Below are 12,122 nucleotides of genomic sequence, written 5' to 3'. Positions count from 1 at the left end.
ATCTAGACAACCACATCCAAGGAGAAGAATAAAGGAGGGCTAGGAAGAGTCATGGTCCTGAACATGGTCCTGGTCATCTGTTATGACCGTTTCTGGCAAATTTCGGAAAAGAGCCTCTTGTTGGGACAGTTCTCAACGGTTTATGTTCTAGGATAACAACCTCAGCTCACTGTACCATGAAACAAGACCTTAGGCTTAGCAGTGGGTAGCCACACAAATCTTGTAGCCTTAACTAAATATTTTCACTACATATCTGGAGATTGTACAGACACATAAAAACACTGGCACTTAATTAGAAAAGTTTTTGCAAGTCAGCCCCAAAGAAAGACCATGCATCTCTCCTGGGTCTTTGAACCTCTTGTTGCCACTGCCAAAATTAACAAATGTTAGACGCAGACTCTGCTACTCGACAATGTATAAGTCACGAACTGAAATGATATTAACCTTTTAAGAATCCATCTCAGCATGAACTCTACATCCAAATCCTACTTTTATCTCTGTGCAGAGTCTACTTCTGCAACTTCCCTTATATTCTTCTATAAGTTCCCTCTTGCCTTATATCATCTAATATCTTTCAATGCTTCAAACCCTAAATCAAGTCTCTCTCATTCTGGAACCTTCCCCTGACCATCCCTACCCACTTCGGACTGTACATTTATCTATTCAATTCATATCTTTTGAGTGCTAACTTTATTGGGCAAACTGTGTTAGGCACTGGAGACACAATGGTAAGTTGGGCAGCTCAGATCTATGGGCTAAATTCCAGTGTTAACAGACCAGAGTATTTGTTTCCTGCTTTCTGCTTCTACAACAAATTCAAGCACTCCTACATTGGCCCTTAGAACACAATGCTGGCATGAATGCTTGGCTACCTTTGTACAAGTAAGCTCTTTGATGGTATGGACCATACATGTCTTGTACATTTCTGGTCCCTGCAGTGTCAGGCAAAAGTGGGCTGATTGTATATATCTATTGATATATACAAGTGACTAATACTATCCTGTGTCATATACTTTGTGGGGGTGCATAGAGAGAGGAGAGTGAGGGAACAGGAGGCATGTTTAGACTTGGTTTGCCTAGAGCACAGACACAGAGATTTGTTAGAATGATGAATAATCCATAGCAGGCATGGACTAGGACCTGTTTATTTCCAATCTGCTTTAAGAAGTTTGATATGGAACAACTTCTGGTTGAATAACCCAGCTCATACTACTTGTTTTAGCTTACCAATAGATACTACACCAGGAAATCCATGACACTGGGGAAAAATACCCCAGTGAATTCCCTAAGGTGGACTTTGAGTTGTGTGTTTTGGGGGCATAGTCAAGGACCTGTGATTACCTGTACATCTGATACTGGGAATCATTGGGGCTGGGTGAAACCAACAGATGCACAGTACCTATGAGTTCAAGTCCTCTTCCTTTTAGATAATGTGTTTTGCAGACTTCTTATTTATAGTATTAATGTTATAGGATCCCCAAGTCAATTTACATAATTTTTTCACAATTGTAAAAAGATTTGACTATGGCATTATGATTATTTTTAAAGCCAGAAGAAAACTTTAGGGTTAAACCTGTCTGAAACCCTCCATTTCACACATGAGGAAACTGAAGCATAAATAACCTAAATGACTCACCATAGATCATATAATCAATTGGGATCAGAAGCTGAATTAAAGGGGCGCCTGGGTGGCTCAGTCGGTTGAGCAACGGACTTCAGCTCAGGTCACGATCTCATGGTTTGTGAGTCCGAGCCCCACATTGGGCTCTGTGCTGACAGCTCGGAGCCTAGAGCTTGCTTCGGATTCTGTGTCTCCCTCTCTCTCTGCCCCTTCCCCACTCATTCTCTGTCTCTCTCTGTCTCAGAAATAAACATTTAAAAAAATTTTTTTTTAAATAAAAAAATAACAGAAAAAAGAAGCTGAATTAAAATGTGGAACTCATGATGCTTACCTGTGCCTTTTACACCACATCATGGTGACTGAGTTAGGGAACGGCACCTGCTGGCAAAGTGCACCGTAGCAATTTCCTTCTATCTGTGTTATACATACCCAGGCTGATAAATAGTAATTATCAGTGGTAATTTTTTAGAAATGTGGAGTATAGACCTCAGAGAATCTACAGCAAAGGGGGATCAAGTCAAACTTACAAGAATTAATTTCCAGGGGTGACTCAGTGGCTCAGTCAGTTGAGTGACTTATTTATTATAGCTCAGGTCATGATCCCGGTGTTGGGGGATTGAGCCCAATGTCGGGCTCCATGCTGAGTGTGGGGCCTACTTAAAATTCTCTGTCTCTCTCTCTCTCTGTGCACCCCCCACTCCTCTAAAATTAAAAAAAAAAAAAGAATTAGTCTCCAATTTTATTAATCTCCAACTTTCTGGGCAAGGGAAAGGTGGGAGTGTTCCAAATAGAAAGGAAAGAATGTAGATTCCAGAAAGTGAGATAATATTCTCAAGTGTTATGGAAAACAGAAGGTGGGAAGACCTGAGGAGGACAAGGTCTATGTACAGTCTTTTCCTGGGTCCCCAGCCTAGGTTACAGCAGCTTGTTTATATAACCCCTTGTGTTTGTTTCCTGTGGCTGCCATAACAACTTGTGACCAACTTACTGGCTTAAAACAATAGCAGTGTGTTTGTTCACAGTTCTGGAGGCCAGAAACCCAAAATCAAAATGTCAGCAGGGCCCATTTAAGGCTTACCCAGGTAACCCAGTGTTATCTCTTCATCTCAAGATCTTTAACTCAATCACATTTGCAAAAATCCCTTTTTCTAAATATGGTCATATTCACAGGATCTAGGAATTAACATGGATCTCTTGTGGGAGGGGGCATTTTTTTGCCCATCACACCCCTTCACTTATAACTTTATTGCACATATTCATTATCTGGATAATTACTTTTGATAGCCTCCACCCTTAATGTGAGGGTCCAGAAGGACATAAGTCTTGTCTGCTTTATTCACTGCTGCTTCCAAAGCACCTAGCAATAGTACCTGGGACATAGCAGATATTTAATAAATGCATGGGGATTAAAAGTAAGGAGGGAAGGAAGGAAGAAGGGAGAAAGGGAGGGAGGAAAAAAAAACATAAGAGGAAGGGGTGAGCAAGGAGGAAGGTGGGGAAGAAGGAACGTTGGGGGTGGGGGTGGGGGGACGGAGAGTGGGAGAAAAGACAGAGAAAGGAGAGGAGAGGAAATCTCCATATCTCACTACTAGTTCTTATCAGAGGGGCAAAGGTGGGAGAAACAAGGATGGGTCTTATAAGTTGAAGGTCACAATTAGTAAGTGATGAAGCTTGTATTTGAAATCCATTGCTATCCAGTACAAGCAGCCCTGGCAGATGCTGGGGGTTAGGTTAGGGTGGGAGGATTGGTGTACAGAGAAGTACATGGAATGCTTGCCCTCAAGGAGTTCACAGTCTCCTGGGGGAGCCAGCTAGCTACTCTCTTTATACAGATGGTAGTGTGACAAGTACCAAATAAACAGGGCCTGGATTCTGAAAGATTTTAATGCCTTTGGATTTTATTCTATAAAGCAATATTTAGATGAGATTTCCAGGCATAAGCAGTAATATTCAAAATTTGCTATTTTGATAGTAAATAACAATTTTGTAGCTATTGTGTAATTTTAAGTACAAATATCTATTATGACTCATACTCAACTACATTAGCCCATGGGATTATCCTAAAGGGTAAATTACATACTTGGCCTAAATCCAACCACTGGAAAATACCCACTTGAAAATGCACAATTATGTCATTCCTGAAATGCATTTCATGTATGAATCTGAGTCTTCAAATCCGAATATTCTTGAATTTTGACCAACATCTGTGAACTGTACAGGATCAAGACATTATTTAGTGTTGAACATTGTCTTGAGCATTCATTCATTCATTCAGTCATTAACATGGTTGTTTATTGACATCCTAATGTGTGTGATTCTGGGAGCTGAAGATACAATTTATGTAAGAATATAGCCCTTACCTTCAAAGAATTGCAGTCTGTGTTAATTAGGTTAACCAGAGAGCGGATGCAGTGACAAATTTAGGAATGCAAGAGGGTTATTAGAGAATGACCCACGGAAGTGAAAGGGTGAGGGAACCCTTTCTCCCCAAAAGCAGATAAGACATCTGAGAAAGGAAAGACAGAGAGGTAGGCTCAGGCAAATCCTCTCCGGCCAGTGAAAAACCTGGGCTTGCTGTATGGGGAGTAAAGAGAACAGAAGACAAGACTCAAATTCAGGGTTTTTCTGCCCCATGAATGGGATGAAGAAAGTTCAGAGAGACTCATACAGTCAATGTCTCTGAGCACAGGCTGAGGCAGGGCAAGCCTCAGACCACAATGCAGAGCTGACGAAGTCTCTGCCAACCCAAAGATTTCCCACTAGAAGTCCTGCATTAGCCCCAGCACCACTCTTATGCTCACTGGCTGGGGCTGCCCCCAAAGACCAAGGCCTCAACTTGAAAGGGAGGTAGATCTCTGAGGCATTAACAGCTGGAGGCCGTCAGCTAACTGCACTCCTTGCAGTTAAATAGCAAGTTCTTTCTTGAAGGGAGATCAAAGTGACGCAACCCCCTGGCTGCCACATGGTGCGATCAGGAAGAAGGCAAGTAAACAGGCGATTTAAATCCAGTGAGGGTAATGACAGGGTGCCACCGGAGCTTAAAGGTGGAGCACCACACTCAGACTTGGGGACAGGAACCCTTCCAAGAAGACGTAGCATTTAAGATGGAGCCAGGATTACAAGTAGAAGTTAGTCAAACGACGGGGGCAGGGCTAACTAGATATGGTTCAGGGCAAGGAAACGTTGTGTACAAAGCCTTGTGGGAGAGAAAGCATAGCACATTTCGGGGAATGGCAGGACCTACAGTTTGATTTTAGTATTACATTGTGGGGAGGTAATAGCAAGAGATAAGGCTGGAGAAGTAAGGGGTAAATAATGAACAGTCTTGGACACTGTGCTAAGGAATTCGGGCAGCATAACCACATGCAAAATGGTCTGTGATTGGAACATACAATTACCCACATTTTTCGCCCAATCAGTAGAGAATCCTGAAGACCCTGTGTCCCAATTCTCTGTACTTACTGAGACAACTAGTGATCCTTATGCTTAACCCACCGAGCCACCCAGGCGCCCCCTAGTGATCCTATGAAAAGGCAACTGTGTTACCTCTGAGGAAGAATATAATTATCACCCATTGTCATTTTGTCCAATATTTGTATCCAAGGCCACCAGTCTACCCCAACTAGGAGAGAAATCACAGGACTGGTTGGCGAGATTGAGAAGGTTAGCATTATGGAACTCTCAGAAGAATCAGAATCTGAGGAACTATTCTGTTTCCAGTATCCCAGGAAAAAGGGGCACAGACAAGAATGTGTTTTGCCTACTTCTGATTTAGAGAGCCGTGTTTTTATTTATTTAAAAAATTTTTTTTAACGTTTATTTATTTTTGAGACAGAGAGAGACAGAGCATGAACGGGGGAGGGTCAGAGAGAGAGGGAGACACAGAATCTGAAACAGGCTCCAGGCTCTGGGCTGTCAGCACAGAGCCCAACGTGGGGCTCGAACTCACGGACCGCGAGATCATGACCTGAGCCGAAGTCGGCTGCTTAACCGACTGAGCCACCCAGGCGCCCCAAGAGCCGTGTTTTTAAAAACGACCCCTGAGATTTCACTTCTATGATTCTGTTCTGAAGAAAAATCATAAATTTAAGGTTTTATAATGATTGCTGATGACAGTAACGATGGCTAACTTCTAAAGGTTGGTGTTTGCCATTGCCATAGCTAAGTGCTTCACACCTGATTTTATACAATGCTCAGAACGACCACATTGTACTTAAGAAGGACGAATGGTATTAATTATGCCCATTTTTCTATCAGAAAATTAAAGCTGGGAGAGGTTAACATATTCTAGGTCACATAGTTAAGTGCACAAGGAAAATAAACAAAACATTACTTTGAAAAAATCAGAAACAATTTAAAGGGAAAGTCTTATACAAATTTTGGGTATGTGTATTAAAAGAAATAGTAATTATTAAAAAGATGTTTTTGAATTGTCTTTAATGACATTAACAACACCATTATGGTATGGTGTTTAGTGAAAAGAATGGAATGCAAAATTACACATACAACATGACCTTCTTTAAAAAAAAAAAAACAAAAACCCAGCTTCGCTGAGGTATAATTTACATACCATAAAACTTAACGATTTTAAGCGTACAATTCAACGATTTTTGGAAAATCTACAGTTGTGCAAGTATTACCACAATCCAGTTTTAGAGTATTTCCATCATTCCCCTCCCACCAAAAAAAATCTCTCATGCCTGTTTGTGGTTAATCCCTATTCCTACCCCCAGCCAGAGTTGACCCAGATTTTTTCTCTACAGATTTGTCTTTTTTCTACATTTTATATAGATCATGTGACAATTTGCATATGGCTTCTTTCAATTAGCATTAGATAATGTTTTTAAAGTTTATCCATGTTGTAGCATATATCATAGTTTGTTGCTTTCACGTGCTAAAAAGCATTCCATTACATGGTTGTTACACATCTTTTTTACCCATTCACCAGCTGATGGACAATTGGACTGTTTCTACTCTTTGGCTATTATGAAAAATGCTGCTATGAATATTCGTGTGCAAATCTTTGTGTGGACATGTTTTCTTCTTTTCTTCCTTTCTTTTCTTTCTTTTTCTTTTCTTTCTCTTTCTTTCCCCTTCCTTCCTTCCTTCCTTTCCCTCCCACCCCCTTTCTTTCTTAGATATCCCAGTGTGAAATTGCTAGGTGATGTGGTAAATATATGTTTTCAATATATTTTTCAAGAAATGACAGAATGGCTTTCAAAATGGGTGTCCCATCGCCCCCAGAAATTCTCCACATCCTCACTAACACTTACAATTCTATGTATATTTTTTATAGCCGTTCTAGTAGGTGTGAAGTGAGAGTTCCTTGCAGTTTTAATCTGCATTTACCTGAAGACTAATGATGCTGAACACTTACTTGCCATTCATATATCTTCAAATCTTTTGTTGATTTTTACTGGGTTGTTTGCTTTCTTATAATTGAAAGTTGAGAGTTCTTTATATCTTGTGAGTGCAAGGCCCTTACCAGATAAAAGATTTACGAATATTTTCTTTTTCAGTTTGTGGCTTGGTTTTTCCTTCTTTTCGCAGAGCCTTTCAAAGAGCAGAAGTTCTTAATTTCGATGAAGTACAGTAATTTTTTCTTCTACGGAATGTGCTTTTGGTGCTTGTCCAAGAAAGTCCTGACCAATCCATGGTACCAAAGAGTTTCTCCTGTTTTCCTTAAGAAATTTAATAGTTTTCAGTTTTTTAAGCCCATGATACATTTTTAGTGATTTTTGTGTGTCATGTCAAGCATGTACTGACGTGGCTTATTTTTCATTTACTTTATTTTTATTTTTTATATTGACAGCCAATTATTTCAGCATAATTTGTTAAAAAGACCATCATTCTCAAAAGAATCACCTTTGCACCTTTGTGGAAAATCAATTGGCCACATGTGTATAGATCTATTTCTGGATTCCTTATTCTTTAAAAAAAATTTTTTTAATATTTATTTATTTTTGAGAGAGAGTGAGACAGAGCATGAGCGGGGGGAGGGGCACAGAGAGAGGGAGACACAGAATCCGAAGCAGGCTCCAGGCTCTGAGCTGTCAGCACAGAACCCAACGTGGGGCTCAAACCCACAAATGGTGAGATCATGACCTGAGCCAAAGTCGGATGCTTAACTAACTGAGCCACCCAGGCACCCCTGGATTCTTTACTCTTTACCACTGATCTAATTGTCCTTTTTGCCACCAATACCACACTATCACGAGGACTTTGTACCAGTAATTCTCAACTGGAAGTGACTTTGCTCCACAGTGGGATTTTCGCTGAAATTGCACACTAGCATGATTTCTTTTTTCTTCCCTGTCTTGCTTTCTCCTCCCCCTTCTTGGTTTGTCCTGGGAACACAACTGAATTAACCATTCACACTAACTCCTTATCTAGGAGTCTTCTTGTGTGGGACCTAAGATGTGAAAACAGTACAGTGCCTGGAACATTATTAGTAATCAATAAATGTTAGCTGTTAGTATTACTAGTATTGCTGCTGTTAATTTTCCTCACCTCATTTTTTGAGGGGCTCCCTTTACAAAAGTGACAAATTACGTTTGCAATATTCCTTTGGGTAGGCTATAAAATTATGGTAGTATTTAACTATCTTAGTATTTCTCCTTAGTACCTAGCTTAATATTTATTCTTATGTATCTTAGTAAATTATTTATACTTAGTACTTACCTAAATATAAATTACCTTTGACTGGTATTACAAGAATGGTGTGTGTTCCTTCTAATTATTTAATGTGGCTCTCTTTTTTTAACTGTGGAAACGCCAAATCTGGATGACACAGATCAGTCTCAGCCAAAGAAATAAAAAATAAAACAGAGCAATCATCAACAACCTGGAGTGATCATGTCCAGCACCAAATGCAGATTAAGACTTTGAGATATCAAAAATCATTGCCAAGGGCACCTGGGTGGCTCAGTCAGCTGAGTGTTTGACTCTTGATTTCAGCTCAGGTTGTGATCCCAGGGTCATGGGATCGAGCCCCGTTTTGGGCTCTGTGCTGGGCAAGGAGACTGCTTGGGATTCTCTCTCTCTCTCTCTCTCTCTCTCTCTCTCTCTCTCTCTCTCTCTGTCTCTCTCTCTCTCTGTCTCTCTCTGTCTCCCTCTCCCTCTGCCCCTCTCCCCCTGCCATTACTCTTTCTCTCTCTAAAATAAAATAAAATAAAATAAAATAATAAAATAAAATATTTTTAAAAATCATCACCAAAGTACAAGTTGGGGGACCCCAGGGGCAGCTGGGAAATTCACAGAGAGCACATATTCTCTATTATAATGCAATGAAAGCTAATTCCTGATGTTTCTGAGCTGGCACCGTCTTAAAGACCCAGGAGTAAAAGAATTATACTAAGCACCAGTTCAGATGTAAAGACCATGTCCAATCTTGGTCTTTATAACTTAGAAGAGATATAACAAAGTAGAATGGGTTCAGAAAAGAGCAGAGAAACAGTCAAATAATTGGCAAATTGAAGCTCTGAGGAAAGGTTAAATGAGTTTGGGTTGTTTACCCAGAGAAAGAAAGGCCAAAAGTTTACTTAATACTTTTCTTCAAGAATTTAAAGTTGGCATCTGATCAGATATTCTACATCTCCAGAAAACAAAACTAACTAAGCCCATGCTCCACCTCCCCGACCCCCCGCCCCCAAAATTAGCGAATTTAAGACTTAGAATAGAATAAGAAACTGAGATTCAAATGAGGAAGAATTTCTTGATTCAGGGGTAAGTAAGGTATGCAAAAGTCTACTCCTGGTAGCAGAAGCTTTATTCCCAGTAATCTGTAAAATACAAGCACAATGCCAATCATTAGCAGAAGTGGATGTTTTTTTTTAATGGTGGCTAAAAATCCATGAAAGGTCACATAATCAATGTGAACAGATCTAACTTCAGTTGTCACCACTGCAGCTGCTGTTCAGACCAGCATTTGATATGCTGGGGGCTGTGCCAGACTCAACACAGCTGGCTGAAGCGTCAGTATGGGAGCTGAGAAGATTACTATCCATAACCATGTATTTCACCTAATGGCTTTATCAGTGAGTTTTCACTGCATAACAAAACATGCCCAAACTCAGTGGCACAATGTAACTATTTCTTCCTGTGGGCTGAGGTGGTTTGGCTTCAAGTTGCTGATGCTGGATTGGCTCTGCTTCTTGAGTATTTGTTGTGGAACCTGGGTAAAGGGGAAACATCTACCCAGGGGAAACTATTTCTACTGGTGAAAAGTAAAACGCAAAAGAGGAAGAAGGCCCCACTGCACAAGCACATCTCAGGTCTTTGCTTGTATCAGGTCTACTAATATCTCATTCATCAAACTCAATGTCACGAGACTGGAAAGTACATAAGGTCTTTTGTAGGAGGCACTGCAAAGATCCAAGGCAAAGGGTATGGATACAGAAACGAGTGAAGAATTGGGGGCCAGTACCTCCTTCCTGCAGAGAGAGGAAAGGTCAATCACTCAAGTAGCTTAGACTTGAAAGACCCAGTACTAAGGTGTGGGTTGGTACCAGAATGGTTCATGCAGGTGTATTCTTGCTTGCTTTGGCTGAACTATGCTTGATTTCCCATGTGGGCCATAGAAATAACTTTGCCCCTTGATACTGCTTTAGAAGGGCAATGACCAAAGGCCAGCCATAAGCTAAGGATTCTTCTAGGCAAGAGTGGCATCTCTACCTTTCCTGTTCCTCCATATCCCCCCAAAGCAAAAATCTATCCACACCCTATATTTTTAATGTGAATTAATGATACAACAACCTACACAGTTATCCAGTTCAGAAACCTGAACTTCACCCTTGATTCCGTTTTCTTTATCCCTTCATCTCATTTAAGTCTCTTTGATCTACAACTGAAATGACATACTGTCCCACTCTCTCTGCTACCTTTCTTTGAGATCTATCTTGTTTCTCACATGGATTACTACAGTAACCCTAACTGGTCTGCCTGCCACTGTCCCTCACCTCCCCAGTCCATCCACTACATTGCAGTCATTTCCTTTGGAAAAAGCAAATTAGATTATGTCAAAACCTGCTTAAACGGAAGTCAAAGGAGAGTTTTTGTTTTGTTTTGTTTTGTTTTGAGAGACAAATCTCAAAATCTTTATCATGACATTTAAGATCTCTGAAATCTTGCTCCCTTTCCAGATTCACCTCATCTCAAACCCCTGGTACGCCAGTCACACTGGGCCCCACGTTTTATATACAGTCCACTCACTTCAATAAATTAATGCATTTCCCCCTGCTGTTCCATACACTTAGAATGTTCTTTCAGGTGTCCTCTACCAGACCAAAATTTCTAATCATTATCTTCCAACATCACTGTCCTTTCAGAATTAATCATGCCCTCCTCCATGCTTCCATGGGCCCTTGTTCATCATGTTATCATAGTGCAGGCCTCACATTAAGTGTGCATGTATTGATTGCTCACAGAAACCCTGGGAAGAAAGAAGAGCATCAATAACTCCTTCACAATGCAGAAAACTCTTCAGAAAGCACTTAGCCTGGAAGCTGTTCCTTCCCTTCCTGAGGTCCAGGGTGTTCTAGAGAATCCCTTCCACCACTAAATTTCAGTAGAGGCAAGGAATCTGCATGGCTGTAACAGAGAGCAGGGCAGAGCAGGCATCAAAGGTTAGTGAGTATGCTATGGTCCAGCACTGCACCCATATGTGCAATAGTACATTAGGAACAGTAATAGCTTGGGGAAGGGTGAGATACCTAGTGAAGACTTAAAACCTTGAGCACTGACAGAAAAAGAGAATGAAATTCTCTGTAATAATGTATCAACCTTAGAATAAAAAAGGTAAGCAAATGGCCTAGCATGGGATCAGTCTGGGTCACCAAAAGGACTGAAAAGCAGACCTAGAAGCTGGAGATAAGCTGAAAAGGCTAGACCCCACCATGATGGCGCAATTCCTTTGGGTGACACTGTTAGCAGGACTGCTCACACTACACTTAAATTTTAGTTAGCTCTGTGTATTAGTTATGGCTCAGTTATTAAACTTTAATACTGTATATACATGTATATCAACATGCATATATTTACTTATTAATATCTATGTAGTGTATTATAGATAAGGTATTTTTAAGGTATGGATTCAATCAGGCTATTTGATCCTTTTCATTGCTTTTCATTAAGTCCTGGGTAGAAAACTCTGTTGAATTTTACCGAAGTCAGCATGGATCCAACTCTAAATTAAAATTAACAATCTAATGGTCAGAGCGCACAGACCAGACCAGACGCATCATTTCAGAACAGGGCGGCTGAACAATGTGTTTCCTTTTTGGGTGGGCCACCCATAATGAGACTTCCTAACAAGAGTATCTTAAAGTTCTTTATGGTTCTATTCAGTTGTGAGGGCTCCTAAACCAGATGTTACATTGTATTCACCGTGGAACATGGCACAGTAGGTTCTGGCACAAAGGAGGTCCTCAGCCAGTGCTCACTGATCCGAACCCCACTGGGATCGCGAGGATGCCACTGATGCACCATGGGCTGGACTGGCGGT

The 12,122-nt window shown here is 40.7% G+C and overlaps 1 long non-coding RNA gene across 1 annotated transcript in view; it reads right to left on the bottom strand.

The window, feature by feature from the left end:
* Positions 1-12,122, bottom strand: part of LOC123585553 — a 39,260-nt gene that overhangs the window by 8,138 nt on the left and 19,000 nt on the right. The gene's annotated exons all lie outside the window — the stretch shown is intronic.

This window comes from Leopardus geoffroyi, chromosome C3 (genome assembly GCF_018350155.1).
Source record: "Leopardus geoffroyi isolate Oge1 chromosome C3, O.geoffroyi_Oge1_pat1.0, whole genome shotgun sequence".
Taxonomy (NCBI): domain Eukaryota; kingdom Metazoa; phylum Chordata; class Mammalia; order Carnivora; family Felidae; genus Leopardus; species Leopardus geoffroyi.
The sequence above is the reverse complement of the archived record's forward strand: the minus strand, read 5'-3'. Positions and strand labels throughout refer to the sequence as shown.